Source organism: Podarcis pityusensis (genome assembly GCF_964106645.2).
Source record: "Podarcis pityusensis genome assembly, chromosome: 8".
In the NCBI taxonomy this organism is placed as follows: Eukaryota; Metazoa; Chordata; class Lepidosauria; order Squamata; family Lacertidae; genus Podarcis; species Podarcis pityusensis.
The window spans coordinates 30,147,004-30,163,015 of record NC_138033.1 but is presented as its reverse complement, the minus strand read 5'-3'; the positions used below and the strand labels follow the sequence as shown (position 1 = coordinate 30,163,015).

The 16,012-nt window shown below is 43.4% G+C and overlaps 1 protein-coding gene across 4 annotated transcripts in view; it reads right to left on the bottom strand.

Annotated features, from left to right (window-relative positions):
- CSMD2 (CUB and Sushi multiple domains 2) overlaps positions 1 to 16,012 on the bottom strand; it is a 501,247-nt gene that overhangs the window by 326,167 nt on the left and 159,068 nt on the right. The gene's annotated exons all lie outside the window — the stretch shown is intronic.

Genomic DNA, 16,012 nt, shown 5'->3' with positions numbered 1-16,012 from the left:
AGCAGATCTGTTGATAGCTATCTGTTGATAGCGGTAGTTTTTGTTGTTGCTGCTGCTGCTGCATCACACTGTTGACTCTTGTTAAGCTTGTAGTCTGCTAAAGACCCCTACATCCTCTTCACATGTACATGGCAAGCCATGTGTCATTGACCTCATTAAGTTTCTCAATGTTCAGAGAGGGGGGAGAAAAACAACAGGTTATGCATTGGGTTATGTTCCCATGTCCTTTTATGAACATGTCCTAAACCACATCTCCATAGACCCATGGCTCAACCACAATAGCCTTGGATTTGATAGACATATTCCTACTACTACTTGACATTGGGCACACCTCACTATGAATTTTACTGAATTCTTAGGGAGGGTAGACTTCCAGTTCCCCACTTTCTAGCTCCACATGTCTATAGGATTTCATTTTGCTATTCATCTTTAAGCAGTATTTCCATCCAATTTCTCTTTTTCTTTCTCTCTCTCTCTCGGAGCTACATTTGCATAACCTGCCAATAATTTCTTTTTTAGCCTGCAGGTAAAAATTTATTTTTGGAAGCAAGGGTAAGATTCAGAAGGATGAGGGGTGGAGAACCAGCAAATGGGAATGTTTAAATACTTCTCCTCCAGCTTCACATTCTTATTGTCATACTCTCAACATTGTACACTCTCACAATGCCATGGATTTGGAGACAGAGCCGACAAACCATAAACTATGTAAATTAGAATTTAAGTTAGTGTATTGATAACATGCCATCCTCTTTATGTCTATTGATGGAGACCAAAGACGCTAATGCGAAATTAGGAGCAGTGGTAATCCGGACCATAAAGAAGGCTGATCGCCAAAGAATTGATGCTTTCGAATTATGGTGCTGGAGGAGACTCTTGAGAGTCCCATGGACTGCAAGAAGATCAAACCTACCCATTCTGAAGGAAATCAGCCCTGAGTGCTCACTGGAAGGACAGATCCTGAAGCTGAGGCTCCAATACTTTCGCCACATCATGAGAAGAGAAGACTCCCTGGAAAAGACCCTGATGTTGGGAAAGATGGAGGGCACAAGGAGAAGGGGGAGACAGAGGACGAGATGGTTGGACAGTGTTCTCGAAGCTACCAACATGAGTTTGACCAAACTGTGGGATGCAGTAGAAGACAGGAGTGCCTGACGTGCTCTGGTCCACGGGGTCAAGAAGAGTCGGACATGACTAAATGACTAAATAACAACAATAATCCACAACATACTATGAACAACACGTCTGTCTATTTTTCAGCTCACTGAGGTCATGTCATTGATAATTTCTTTTTAAAATCATCACCATCATCATCAACAACAGCAACAGCAATGAACTAATGCTGTATTGGGACTAGCACTGCTAGCCTGTAAGCTTGCTCCTCGACCCTGATAATGTCTGCTCAACCAGTGTATTTGAAAATAAAATTATAATGATGCTATCAGCAGCCAGTGTTTCCTGGGGAATTTGTCCTATAAAGGGTGCCATGAACCTAGCACCAATAGCGAAAAGAATGGCATGAAGTGCGACCATAGCAATTGTCCCAGAATTGTAGAAGGGCTATAAGCTCAGTCCCATAACATTCACTTTGCATGCAGAACATTCCAGGTTCAATTCCTGGCAACTCCATGTGGGGCTGGGAATGTCTCTTTCCTGAAACCCTGGAGAAACCCAGTGGAAACCTTGCAAAGCCACTGCTACAATCTTGAGCTAGGTGGAACAACAGTCTGACTTGGTACAAGTCAGCTTGCTATATACATGGGAGAGTACAGTGGAACCTCGGGTTACATACGCTTCAGGTTACAGACTCCACTAACCCAGAAATATTACCTCGGGTTAAGAACTTTGCTTCAGGATAAGAATAGAAATCGTGCTCCGGCGGCACGGCGGCAGCAGGAGGCCCCATTAGCTAAAGTGGTGCTTCAGGTTAAGAATAGTTTCAGGTTAAGAATGGACCTCCAGAACGAATTAAGTACTTAACCTGAGATACCACTGTAAGTGTGTAGGATCAGGAAATAGAGATAAATATATGGCACTGTGGTGACATTGCACCACAACATCACCCCAGTAAGTCAACTCCACAACATTGTTGGCTGGAGTTAATGGGGGATGTAGTCCAAAACATCTGGACAGCACCAAGTTGGGGAAGGCTGGTGTATGTGTTCATGGGGAAAACACCCTGGCCTATCTAGCAAGCTAAATTAATCATATTTCAAGTATGCTGAGGAGCAGGGGAGGTGAAGGAAATCAGATTAGTCAGGAAACACTTTATAAAATCTAATCATGTTTTATTGAATGAAACAAAGCAGGAAAGGTCAAAGGGTCTCTGCACTGTAATGTGTTGTGAATTCTTTTTCTTAACTGCCTTGCTGCAGAAGGGGAGCGAAGACAGCCAGAGGGAAGGGGGATGGGAAAAGAACCCGCGGCCCAACTGCAGAAGTGTAATGCACCCTCCAGCCACACCAGAATGAAAAAGGGAAGGCCATGCTAAGATTTTAATAAGCAGGATTGTGGCTTCTCTCCAAGACAGCTGTCTGGAAGGGCAGCTCCTGCCAACAAACTGGATTTCAAGCTTCAGAATGAATGCAAGTTTGATGGTGCACATGAGGATTCAACAGTAATGGAACATGCAGAACCCCATCCATGACACCCTGGGCTCCTCCACCTGCAACCCAGTGTGGCACGATGCAGAATTCAAAAACAATGTGCAAAAGTCAGGCTTCTGGGGTGTTACATTAAGCTCTAGAGGGGGTTGTAAAAGAAATCCAATATACCCTAAATCAATCACTCAGTCAGTCAGTCAGTCAATCAATCAATCAATCAATCAAGTGGTGGAGTGAGCTTCACCCTAGGCAGAAGGTGGAAGCTAGCAAGATCTGTTGATGCACAGAGAAACAGCCACAGCCTCCAGCAAACAAAGGTGGATCCTGCAAGTTTCATAAGGCTTCAGGTGAGACATAGGAACCATGTGTGACTGGCAATTAGCAAAAGAGGCAGGCAGACAGAGGACAGCCAAGGAGCCACCCCCAAAAGCTCCATTATAATAGATGGGAAAACCAGGGGCAACCCACCTATGATACAGGGTGAAGCAGTCTGTTTCAGGAAACACCTGGGCAGATGGCTAAGTCCAGTCGAATTTGACTATGGGGTGCGGCACTCATATCCACTTTCAGGCTGAGGGAGCCGGTGTTTGTCCACAGTCAGTTTTTCCGGGTCATGTGGCCAACATGACTAAACTGCTTCTGGTGCAACAGGACACCATGACAGAAGCCAGAGCACAGGAAAACGCCATTGGGAACACAGGTGGCACTGTGGTTTAAACCACCAAGCCTCTGGGGCTTGCAGATTACAAGGTCAAGAGTTTGAATCTGCAAGACAGGGTGAGCTCCCATTGCTCTGCCCCAGCTCCTGCCAACCTAGCAGTTCAAAAACATACCAGTGCAAGTAGATAAATAGGTACCACAGGAAACACCACTGTGGGGGGAGGGGGAAGATGAAGGCAGGAATTGATGACTGAATGGTACAACAAGTATTTTCACAAGTGGTCCTTGCAAAGTCATGTACAACAAAATGCCTTAGGGTGGCATTGGAAAGAACCAAGAGGAGGAATTAGGTGATAGCAGACATTATTTCCTTCATCTGAGGCCTTTGATTCCAGGTAGACGACATCAACATCACATTTCCTGACACGTCAGAAATGCCCTTTCCAGTGAAAGACATTGGAGAGAGAAGCATTGGAGATAAAATCTTTTGCCATGGCTAACCAGAATCTGCCTCCAGCAATTGCCTCTCATCTTGAGACTTTTACTCTAAAATACAGTGCAATAATAATGTGGGTGTCTCTGAGCATGTTTAGTAAAGGGATCCCTGACCGTTAGGTCCAGTCATGGACGACTCTGGGGTTGTGGCACTCATCTTGCTTTACTCGCTGAGGGAGCCGGGTCATGTGGCCAGCATGACTAAGCCGCTTCTGGCAAACCACAGCAGCACACGGAACCGCCGTTTACCTTCCCGCCAGAGCGGTACCTATTTATCTACTTGCACTTTGACATGTTTTTGAACTGCTAGACTGGCAGGAGCAGGGACCGAGGAACAGAAGCTCACCCTGTCGCAGCCTTCTGATCAGAAAGCCCTAGGCTCTGTGGTTTAGACCACAGTGCCACCTGGGTCCCTTTAGAGGGCACCCATTCTTGTATAACCAAATTCATCTCTCTCCCCTCCCTCCCCCACCCCAATATGGTTTCTAGGCAAAACTGATTCCTGGTACTGATTCCTGGTTTCCAGGGTTGCTGTCTATATACTGTAGCATATACACAGAGTGTCTAGTATATACACATTTAGTAAGACAAGTCCCTCAGTGCCAGAGGCAAGGCTTTCTGATGGCACTGTCGATGAACTCAAGTTGTTAAAACAGCGGACAGTGAAGCAAAACATGGAAAGGGAGCTTGGTCAGCTGTTTCCCATCAGGCAGTATTCAGCTCACTGACTTGCAATTTGCTATTGTAATGTCAATCGGAAGAACACAGTTCTGAAACCTACTGAAGGGGCTAGAGGCACCTAAAGGCAGCCTTTGTGCACACCCTTGGGAGGAGGAAAAGGAAGATGGAGTGAGTAGCTAATAGCATCTTCAAAGCCACTTACATGCCCAGAGACCCTCCAGAGACTCCCATTCAGAGCTCCTTTGCAAACCTTGCTGGAGATGGTTCCTTGCACAAAATTCTGACCCTTCCATGTGCAACAAACTTCACCAAAGAAGAGATTAAAAAAGAGTGGCAGTTTCATGTCATAATATTACTAGAGACAGGCAATAGTCCAGTCCATATAATTTTTGCTTATGTTGGGTTTTCTTCACGCTTGACCCAGATGGAGTGAGGTCTTGTCAGCATAAAACACCTGTGCTCAGAGATCTGTGGTTTGCAGATTTGCTGCTGGGCGAGGTTCAAGGTGTTACTATTAGTATAGAAAGCCCTTAACATATTGGGACCAGTTTACAGTGGTACCTCAGGTTAAGTACTTAATTCGTTCCTGAGATCCATTCTTAACCTGAAACTGTTCTTAACCTGAAGCACCACTTTAGCTAATGGGGCCTCCTGCTGCCGCCGCACTGCCAGAACATGATTTCTGTTCTCATCCTCAAGCAAAGTTCTTAACCCGAGGTACTATTTCTGGGTTAGCGGAGTCTGTAACCTGAAGCATATGTAACCCGAAGTATATATAACCCGAGGTACCTCTGTACCTACGAGATTGCTATATCCCAGATGTGCCTACACAACTGCTTCAAATACTACTACAGGTGCCACATGATACCCCTTCCACATTTGTAAGATCTTGGTCATTTAGTGTGGCTGCACCTACACTTTGGAACTCCCTGCTTATTGAGACCAAGCAGGCGCCTTCGGTGTACTGCTTTCAGACCTGCTCAAAACATTCCTGTATAGACAAGCCTACCCAGATGCTTAGAAAGTTGAGGTATTAATCCTTTTTTTAGTGTTTTAACTTAAGCAGACAACCTAAGCAGTGTGAGGTACCACCTATGTAATAAATAATAATAATAATAATAATAATAATAATAATAATAATAATAATAATATCTTTATTGTCATTGCCCCCTTCGGGGACAATGAAATTACTTGACTGCTCCATAAAAACACTAATTAATCAATACAGTATAATACAGCAAGGGAGATTAGATGACTTTCAAAGTCCGGGCTTCCGATTCAGGGCCAAGATCGCTCTGGAGAAGAAGCTGTTCTTAAGACGGCTCGTTCTTGTCTCGGCTTGTAATAGCTTTATTCAGTTCTTAATCTAAGTAAAGTGTTCACAGTACTAGAAATGAAAGAAGGCAACCATGACTGGGATCAGACAACCCTGGGCAAACTAAGCTCTTTCTCAGATCACAACTCTTACCTGGGAACAGAACAAATTTCAAAAGAGCACAGGCAAGGCTATGGGAGCCAGGGAAATAATTACTAGCTTTAGGATCTAGTTTTGCACTTTTATTTTAAAGATACATCATACATACTGAACTGACTTCCACACAGTTACGAGACGGTAATTAACATTCAAGCAGCAACAGAGAGAAAACCTCTGTGTTTAAAGAAAAGGTTCTAACAACTGATTCACACAGCGCCATTTGGGATAGAGACCAAGGACTGATCATGTGGATAGGGTCAGCCTACAACTCGCTTTCCAGCACTTTTTGGTGAGAGCTGTCAGACTCTCAAATCAAAGTCTGGGCAAGTATTTGGGATGGAAAGACCAGAGGCAAGGATGCCTGTGCAGAGGAATAGTAACCCATTGTCCAAGCTACAGAAGTGCAGCAGGTCAGGATAGCAATACAAGTCCCACAGTCTTCTCAGCTCTAGCCTCGCAGTAGCTGACAAAAACTATACAGCAAGACCTTCGGTTGGGGATAGACAATGTGTTGTTGGACTCCAGTTTCCATCAACCCCAGGTCCAATGGTCACAGATATTGTAAAATACCATATGGAGGACACCAGCTAGGCTCTCCCTGGTCAAGGCACTTGAATATGATGCCACATGTGGATCTTGCAGAAACCCTTTAGTTTCACAGATGCTCTTTATTTCTGAGAACACGTTGTACAAATTGTTTTCAGTGTTTGTGCTTTTTAAATCAACATCATGACCAGATGCCCTGATCAGATAGTAACTTATTCTGCTTGCTCATGGAAGGGTTGTTTTGCACCTCACACTAGAAAGTCATGCAAGGTGTTCTTCCATTTGCACAACCTCACACACAAAACTGAAGTGGAACACATCTATTACAGAGTGACACAGACTCTTTTGCAACGTTCTTTGGGCCCAACCCTCTGAAAGGATTTCTGTTAGAATGACTTTGGTTATAATCTACTAGTTCACAAATCAATACTGCTTACCAGAATGGGAGCACAGGAAGCCACCTGAGAGCATTCAGGGTGTGATCGATCATTGGTCCACCTAGCTCAGTACTGCTTACACTGACTGGCAGCAGCTCTTCAAAGTTTCAGGCAGGGGATATTCCCAGCCCTACCCAGGGACACCAGGGATTGAACCTGGGACATTCTGCATTTAAAACAGCTGCTCTACCATTTAGCTTCCCGTAAGGATCACTTTGTAAGTTCTTCCCTTTTCTTTGCAAAGTACATTTCAAAGCTGGTCTCCAATTTTATCTTCCAACTATATGTCCTTAAACAGTACTAAAATCAAAAGCTGTTCATCATCATTACAGAAGACACTGTTCAGTGGCAAAGCAATAATTAACTATGATGAGGAAGCTGTTCATATTCTGGGGACAGAACAGTTGTAAAAATGTGTCATTTAACCACCAGAGCCTCTTTCCCTACACTCCCCCTGAAAGCTAAATGTTTAATGACAATTGGCCAAAAGTTATAAAAATCAATTAAATGATATTACACTTTTAACTTCCATATTCATCATTGCAATATCTAAGAACACTTGCCTTAAGAAACTGCAAGCTATTGCAGTTTGGTTTTATGGCTTGCATTGACAGCATTTTGATGGAGAGGCTATCAATTAATGAATAACCCAACCTTATTTCAAGTGCCTGAAATTATTCCAGGTTAAATTCACCTCCAAGGAAAAAGCCAAAGCAAAATATCTCCATGCTTGCAGTTCATGGCAAATTCAGATATCTTGTTAGATTAAACTTTTGATATCTGAGCACACTTGGCCCCAAGGGTTAAAGTCTAAATCATGTATTGGACTCCAGATTTTATTTGATGGATAAGGTGAGGAGAGATGATCTATTGAGAAACCAGCATTAGGATGAAGCAATAAAGAGCAGGTCTCAGATGCTAGAGAGCTGGTTACAGCAACTGGCCAGTCTAGGTACTACAGGACCAGAGAGAGCTCCCAGGGACAATAGCATTGTTCTATAATCCATTTCAATCTATATGCCTCAGTGATGGCCTACCGTGGCCCAACTACCAAAATTTCTAAATACAGAAAACTGTATTTAGGGAAGAGATGCAAATGAACTAAGGAAGCCAAAACTGCAGCAAACTGCACATATTTCAATGCTGGAATTAATTCTAGAAATTCTCCTAATTATATCAGAATTCAGAATAAGAAGAATGCTGGCCAGAGAAACTCATATGGGGCATTATAGGCTATATCTCTTAAATCCTAATAAGAGACATTTAGCCTAAGTAAGGATGTACGTAAGTAAGGATGCACGGCGTTTCCATTCGCTGCTCTGGTTTGCCAAAAGCAGCTTAGTCATGCTGGCCACATGACCCAGAAGCTGTACGCTGGCTCCCTTGGCCAGTAAAGCGAGATGAGTGCAGCAACCCCAGAGTCTTCCGTGACTGGACCTAACGGTCAGGGGTCCCTTTACTTTCACCTTTAAGGATGTTCAAGGATTTTCTCAACTCACAAGTATATCAAAATTCGTTTTAAAATGCATAAATTTTAATATGAATTTTCAAGCAGGTTCTTTTTTTATGGCAAACTTCTTGCAGATGCAAGAAAGAACCAACTAATCAGGGAACACATGAAAATTCTGCAGACCAGAATACATTTGACCTGAGCATCCTTCTGTGCTGAGCAGTGCAGTGCAACAGTGAAAACAACTTGAAGACTTGCTCTCCTTAATATTATGAAGCCTCCTGCAACCTTTCTTGCTTCACCTGTGTCTCACCCCATGCCCAGCTTGACAATAATTTGGTCTAAACCAACAAGAAATCTAGGAGAGGTGAATGTTGATGCCTGTTTATATCTCTGTGTTCTGGTGATGGCTGAGAAGTGGAAACAATAGCTTTCGAAAACGAGAAGGTCAATATGGCAGAAAATATATATGGTATTTTTGTTTTCTATTCTTCTATAAAGCCTGTTCACCCGTTCCCTACAAGAGAAAACACAATTAGGGAAGGCCCACTGAACTAGAATATGTTGCCAACATTTCCCTACCAGGCGAGAAAACCCAGAACTGTCATTTCTAATTGGCTAGAAGGCTTTTCATTCCCCCTCACTGCTTCTCTCCTACTTTTATTCCATCTCCATTACAGCTTCATTTCACACTTTTCAGGAAAACAGGAGGGCCCAAGATCTCACCAGAAACAGTGCAATTGCCATTAAAGGGGCTGTAAAAAGTGTTGTTTCATGAGCTGTGTGAAGTGTCGTTTCATTGTTAGGTGATCCGCATGTGGTGAACCACTCCTGGATTGCCTGTTTCACACCCACCTGGTAACATGATATCCATGTGAGCCTGAGGCAGGTAAGAGCCAAAAGCCAGGAGGTCAAATGCAGGAAGCAAACAAATGCCCTAGCACACGTCAAGCTCAGAAAGAAGTTTAGCAAAATCCTGCTTTCTCGCAACTGAAGCAATGGCTGCATGACACATCTATGGCATTCTCATTTCATCTGCAGAAGAACAACAAAGCTGTCCTGATGTATAGAGAAACTCACTCTGGAGTAGAGCCGAGGAACAAAATTTGCAACAAGGCTCAAAAGCTCACTCTTGGGATTAAATCTAATGCAGGTCAAACTATCATCCTTTTTATTAAAGGATTGCTGCTCTACTTTCTCCCCTTGCAAACCCTACCTTGCCAACCACTCTTCCTACACACCTAAGCAAACCTTCTCACTTTCCACTTCATCCACCCCCTTGCCTATACCCACAAGCTCACCACCTGCCCCCTGCCCTCCCAGCTCATCCCTACCCCATTTTAATGGAATTGGAGAGGTGCTTTGTACAGCAGCTTGCTAAACTGCTACGTGAAGTGCCTCCCCCTTCATTAAACCTCACTGCAGGTGTGAGGCCACCTACTGGCAGCCACACTAACTGCAGCATGGTGACAGTGATATTTTTATGCATATACGGGAGAAATCGATTTGTGCCTTTGACATGCATTTATTTACTTGCTTATATATCACTTAAGGACTTTTTAGTGGGAAGCGATACATAAATTTAATGAACCTAAACTTAGCAACAACTATGGCTATGACTGCTACTTAATATTTGTTGCTGCTAGTAGTTAACATTTGTATAGTGTTTTAGTGTTCTAACTTTTTCACGTTATCTGGTCCTAATTCTAACAACAATCCTGTAAGGCAAGTCACTATTATTATCCTCAGTGTTAGTGGATGGGAAAGAATGAAGCAGAGAGAGAGAGGCTTGTCTACTGAGTTCATGGTAGAAGTGATATTCAGACAAGACGGCACCTGGTTCATAGCTCAGTCTCTTAGCACTTGGTATGTAGAACCAGACCGCTGGCATGTATAGGTTATCCTGAGACATAATTGTATACAGACATAAACAGAGGGGGCAGCAATTGCTCCTCCAAAATGGCACCCCAATTTTGTGTTAGGAACAGCCACAATACACTGTTATTATGTATCGAGACCATTTCTCCCTCACACCATCCCAGGCATTAGGAGTGAATATCTTAAGCCTGGCTGAATAAATTTTAAACTGGTTAATTTCTTTAAAAAGTTAACTTTCTAGTCTTAAGCCAGAAACAGGTTTTTTATATAGAAACAAGAGGGAAGAAATAGTTGACTAATGACTTAGCAGGGTACATGATTTAGTCACTACTAATCTGCTAGTAGCAGCCTTGAAAACAACAACAACAACAACAACAACAACAACAACAACAACACTAATTTCTCTATATAAATGGGAAATGTAGAAGCTGTAAGACTTGCCTGCAAGTGCCCATTTTTCTTCCAAACCTTGGTTCCCAAATCTAGAAGGCAAGTATTGATGTGATGCCCTGCTCTGTCAGTTGTGAGTCCTGACACAAAAGTGAGTTAAGGCAAGACTTTTTTGTGTGTGATGGAGTCTCATTAGGCAAGCCCTTCTTTTTGAGGGAGGGGGTTATTCTGGATGTGAATTCTGAAAGATTTACGGTAGCTGGGATCTCAGACTTGGAACTTTGGCCATGCAGCCCAGGCACATTGGCTTTTTCTACCAGAAGGAAATTGGCAGCTGGAGGGCCTTGCTTGATCACCACTGGACTGTCACATAAGGAGACTACTAAAGCAGCTCATGCCTTTGGAAAGATGAGGAGGGGCAGAGACAAAACACATCCCACCTGGCACTGTAAAATTGTCCTAGCTCGAGAATGAGCTACTAGCACGCTGCCAATTCTTTCTTGTTGTCTCCAGGCTTAAAAACTTCTGTCGAGCTGTTTTGCGTACAGATGCTTCCTCCTCTTTCTGGGAAAGAGTGACAAGTGGGATGCCGCAGGGTTTTTTCCAGGACTCAATGTTGTTCAACATCTTTATAAATGACTTGGATGCAGGATGACACCAACCAGGGAGAGGTAGCTAATGCTGCAGAAGGCAGAATTGGGATTCAAGACTGAAGAACTGGGCCAAAACTAACAAAACAAATTCCATTAGGAACAAATGTAAGGTTCTCAACTTGTGCAGGAAAAATATGACTTGACAACAATGCATGCGGAAAGAATATGGGGTTTTTAAGAGACCACAAGTTTAGCATGAGTCAACTGTGTGAAGCAGCAGAAGAAAAAAGGCTAATGCCACTCTAGGCTGCATCAACAGAAGTATAGTATCCTGATCAAGGGAAGTAATAGCACTGCTCTATTCTGCCTTGGTCAGACCACACCTGAAGTACTGTGTCCAGTTCTGGGCAACACATTTTAAGGATAATACTGGCAAGCTGGAACATGTACAGGATGTTCCCAGGATGTTCAAGAGTCTGGAAACCAAGACTTATGAGGAATCATTGAGAGAGTTGGGTACATTTAGACTGGAGAAGAGAAGACTGAGAGGTGATACGCTATCCATCTTCAAATATCTGAAGGGCTGTCACATAGAAGATGGAGCAAGTTTGTTTTCTGCTGCTCCAGAATGTAGGACCCAAACAAATGGATTAAAATGACAGGAAAGGATATTCCGACAAAATTTTAGGAAGAACTTTCTGAGGGTAACAGCTATTCCACGGTGGGACGGACAACCTCAGAGGGTGGAGGACTCATTTTTTAGAAGTTTTTAAATAGAGGTTGGGTGGCTATCAGTCAGGGATTTTTTTCAGTTGTGATTCCTCCAACCCTCCAATTCTTTGATTTTATGCTGCCTCCCGTTATGGTTGTGCCTCTTCCATCCTGAAGCATGGCACCACATCCAACACAAGTTTGCTACATGGATGGTTCAAATTTTTCTGTGTGTTTTCTATGAGTTTTTTGACCTAATTATAGCTGTTTATAATTCTTATTAAATATTTGAGTCAGAATGCGTAATTTGGCCTTGAGTCTATCTGGCATGTTGCTAATAATTAAAATCATGGCTCTTATTTTGTTTTAATAAAGGAAATTAAAAGGCAAAAGGGGAAATGATTTCTAGCAGTATTGTGAAACAGAATCATAAACATATTTTAAAGAAAACACCAGATTTCTTCTCTCTCTCAGCCCACTCCACCCCCACCCCCACTGGCAAAAATTACTTACAAAAAGAAGGGGGGAAATGAATCATTTGAATTTAATTACCAACCTCTGGGTATTCTTTGGCAGCTTTCAAAAGTAAAATTTGAAAAGCCTTTTCCAAGTCTGTGCCTAGAACTTGAGAAGTTAGTTTCTTGTGAATACGAAATTAAATTATGCTGAAATCATGGGGAGTTCTCCAGGCCAGCAGACTGGAAAGAGCAGCCCTCTGGCTTACTTTAGACAACAGAGACCTGGCCCTTTTCTGAAAAGGGACTCTTACAAATAATGAGGTTTGCCAAAGGCAGCTAGTCCCTGGGGGGGGGGGGGAATCCACACAGTATCCACTAACATAGCATAATGCACCAGGAATAAGTCCTTCATAAGCATAACAGAAAGATGGTCTGCTAGTCTTCTCCTTGACTCATTTATGCTGTTCAACACCCATCTGTCACAGACAGCGTACCATTGGCCAATTGTACCCAACAAAATCTGGAGGGCCACAGGTTCCCCATCCCTACATCAATTCACTGGATATAATCTGAAAGCTCTTATAGAGATCAGAACTGGTCACATGACTTGATGTGGTCTTAATCACTGTTAACCAAGATTTTGCAGATCCAAAATACCCAGGAGAAATCTCTGCCCAGGAACATAGCAAGCTGCATTATACTGTGTCAGACCACTGGTCCACCTAACTCAATACTGGCTGCAATGGCTAGAAGCAGCTTTCTAAGGTTTTAGGCAGCAGTCTTTTCCAGCCCTACCTGGAGATACCAGGGATCAAACCAGAGACCTTCACATGCAAAGCAGATGCTCTCCCGCACAGCTACAGCCCTTCCCCTGATGGTAGCATAATACCACCCCATATTCAGGACCAGCTGCAAACTTGGGCTCTTCTCTGTCCTTAGGGAAGAGAAACAGGACAGAAAGGCTGTTGGGAGAAGCTCACATCCCTCCTACCTGCAACAGACACTCGCTGCCAGCATTACACCAAGACAAGCCAAAGGCCTGAATAGTCTCAGAAGCTTCATAGCTTGTGAAGTTTGCCAGCACCAGATGAAAGTGACTGCCCCCTAAAGTATTAATGTACACTAATAAATGCCATTTCTGCATTAAAAAGAGCAACATCTAATTTTCATGCAAGCTCCAGGAACATTAAACAATTGGGTACGAGTTAAATGGCAGCTATCCCAGATTAATAGCTTTGCAACAACTCAGACTATAATTCCCCCCAAACAGCTTGTCAGGCAAGTATAAAATTAGCTACATGAATACGTCTTTACTTCTGATGGTGACACAACTGTGGTAAACACATTACCTTTTAATTTAATACCCAGCAATATCTCTAATTATGTCAGCAGTTGACAACCTTTCCCCTTCCTGGGAGGATTTGGAGTGTAGAAATAATGGCCTCCCCCCCCCCAACATCTTGTAAATTGCCTGGTCACCTACGATGACTAAGGATTGGTTATGAGTGACAAGGCAAGGAAAGGATGATCTGGTCAATTAGAAAAGAGTTCCTCTCCTCCACCACCTCCTTTTCACCATCTAACTACCACAAATCACTTACAGCATTATGTTTGAGAAAAAGAATGTTTGAAGTTACTGGAGATTTCAGGTCTGTGTCAGCATTTTTCATGGCTAGAACAGGGGACCTGCAGGCCTGTGTTCTGCTGTCCTATCTGGTGAGCCACTGAGGCTGTAGGTTGGAGCATTCCCTGGATGGTAAAGTGCTCGTAGGCTCTGGAGTGATTGACCCAAGTTGACCACTGGCTCTCTGATCTGGCTTTTGGATCAGGCTGGGATTTTTCCTGGGCAACACAAGTGTCTACTCTACTGTGTGTGGCTCCCAGCTCCTGATGCTCATTCCACAGCTACCAAAGGGCCAGAACTTATACTCTCATTTTATCAATGCAGCAGTATGTTCAACAGGACTTTGGAACAGGAAATATTAGAAGTAAGTGAAACCTCTGGGCTGCCAAACCTGCAAAATTTCAAGAAATGTGTCAATGTGCACAAAGCCTATCTGTGGTGGAAGCAGGTTCTTCTGCCAATGACAGACAGTGGGTGGCTGCCATGATTAAGCATCATTCCAAGTCATTTTTTGGGGGGGAGGGTTGGGGTTGGTGGCTACTGGACATCCAATGCTGCTGGCACTAATAAGACCTCCCTCCATTGCACCCACCCCAATTTACAAAACATATTCCTTCTCCAATTTAGCCACCTGTAGATTTGTTTCAGTCCAACATACTGGCTGCTTATTGTGGTGGTGGTCATTTCCACTGTCATGGTGGCATTTTATTTGGGCAGCCACTAAACTCCACCCAAGTTGGTTTCTCTTCTTCAGATACTTCACAAGCACCCTGTCTTGGACCTCAAGACATGCCCTCTGTGTCCTCCTCCCTTTCAGAAAGAAAGCACAGGTCCAGCCCCAAATGCAAAGGTTGCTCTCTTTTCCCCACTGAGAATTATTTACCACAGGAAATAAAAAAGAAACACAACTGTGATTACAAGAGAAGATTGATTTATTTTGCTCTAAGCAGATGGAGCCTGTGTTATTTTAAGACTCCTTCATGAATGATTCTCTGCATCTTTTATTCTGGGTATCTCTCAGTCACAGTGTCTTGTAACACAGCAGGAGGGGAGAGCGGAGAGATAGGTGACAAAATGCTAATCCTGCCATCAGAGCCCAAAAGGAAGACCTTGTCTTTGAAGAGACTGCATTCCCATCCTGCAATGTAAAGCCCTGGAGTCAGCAGCCGCTGCAGCCCAAGTGGGGGCCTTGATAAAAAATACTTTGTCAATGTCACACGGGCCCAGGGTACACTTACACATTAGAAATTAAGGCAAAAGCAAGATACTACAAAAGACACATGGCTGCTTCCAATTGCTTCACGTATCTTCCTTTCATCTTCCCATTTAATATTTGATGAAATATTACTGCATTGCAATTAAAGTTTCCATGTCTCATTCTATTTCCCCACCCTAGAATCCTCCAGAGCAGTTAGAAAACAAAAACCTGCTTTGAGTTCCTCTCCAAAACACATTTGTATTGCCTTTCCAAGAATCCCCATTTTACTTGAACATAACAACATTAGAACATAAGAAGTGCCTTGCTGGATCAGGCCAATGACCCATCTAGCCCACCATCCTGTGCTCATAGCGGCTAACCAGATGACTATGGGAAACCTCCAAGATGCACCTCGGTTACAGCATCATACCAACACTGAGACCACCTGGCTTCAAAAGTCTTATGGCTCCTGTTACTGCTGGTACATCTTAATCTAAAACAGTGGGACATTTCCAGCAGCACAAATATCTTCTTCCCCTTCACAATTTCTGGGGGTGAGGATGAGGTGCCATGGCAGAAGTTCAGAGTTTCACCAAGTCAACAAGGGATTGTGTACCCTAATTGCTTAACTAGCGCCACCAATGGTTACAGAGACAAATGGACAGAGTCAATGGTAGCGTTCCAAAGGGAAGGGAGCTTGACTGGTCTACAGGAGCCTGAGGTTCATCCCAAGCCACAGTTCAGAGCAAACCTAATTTTAGCAAGATCACCACTGTTCCCATAACAGAGACAGCAACCCATTTTAAAATAATCACAC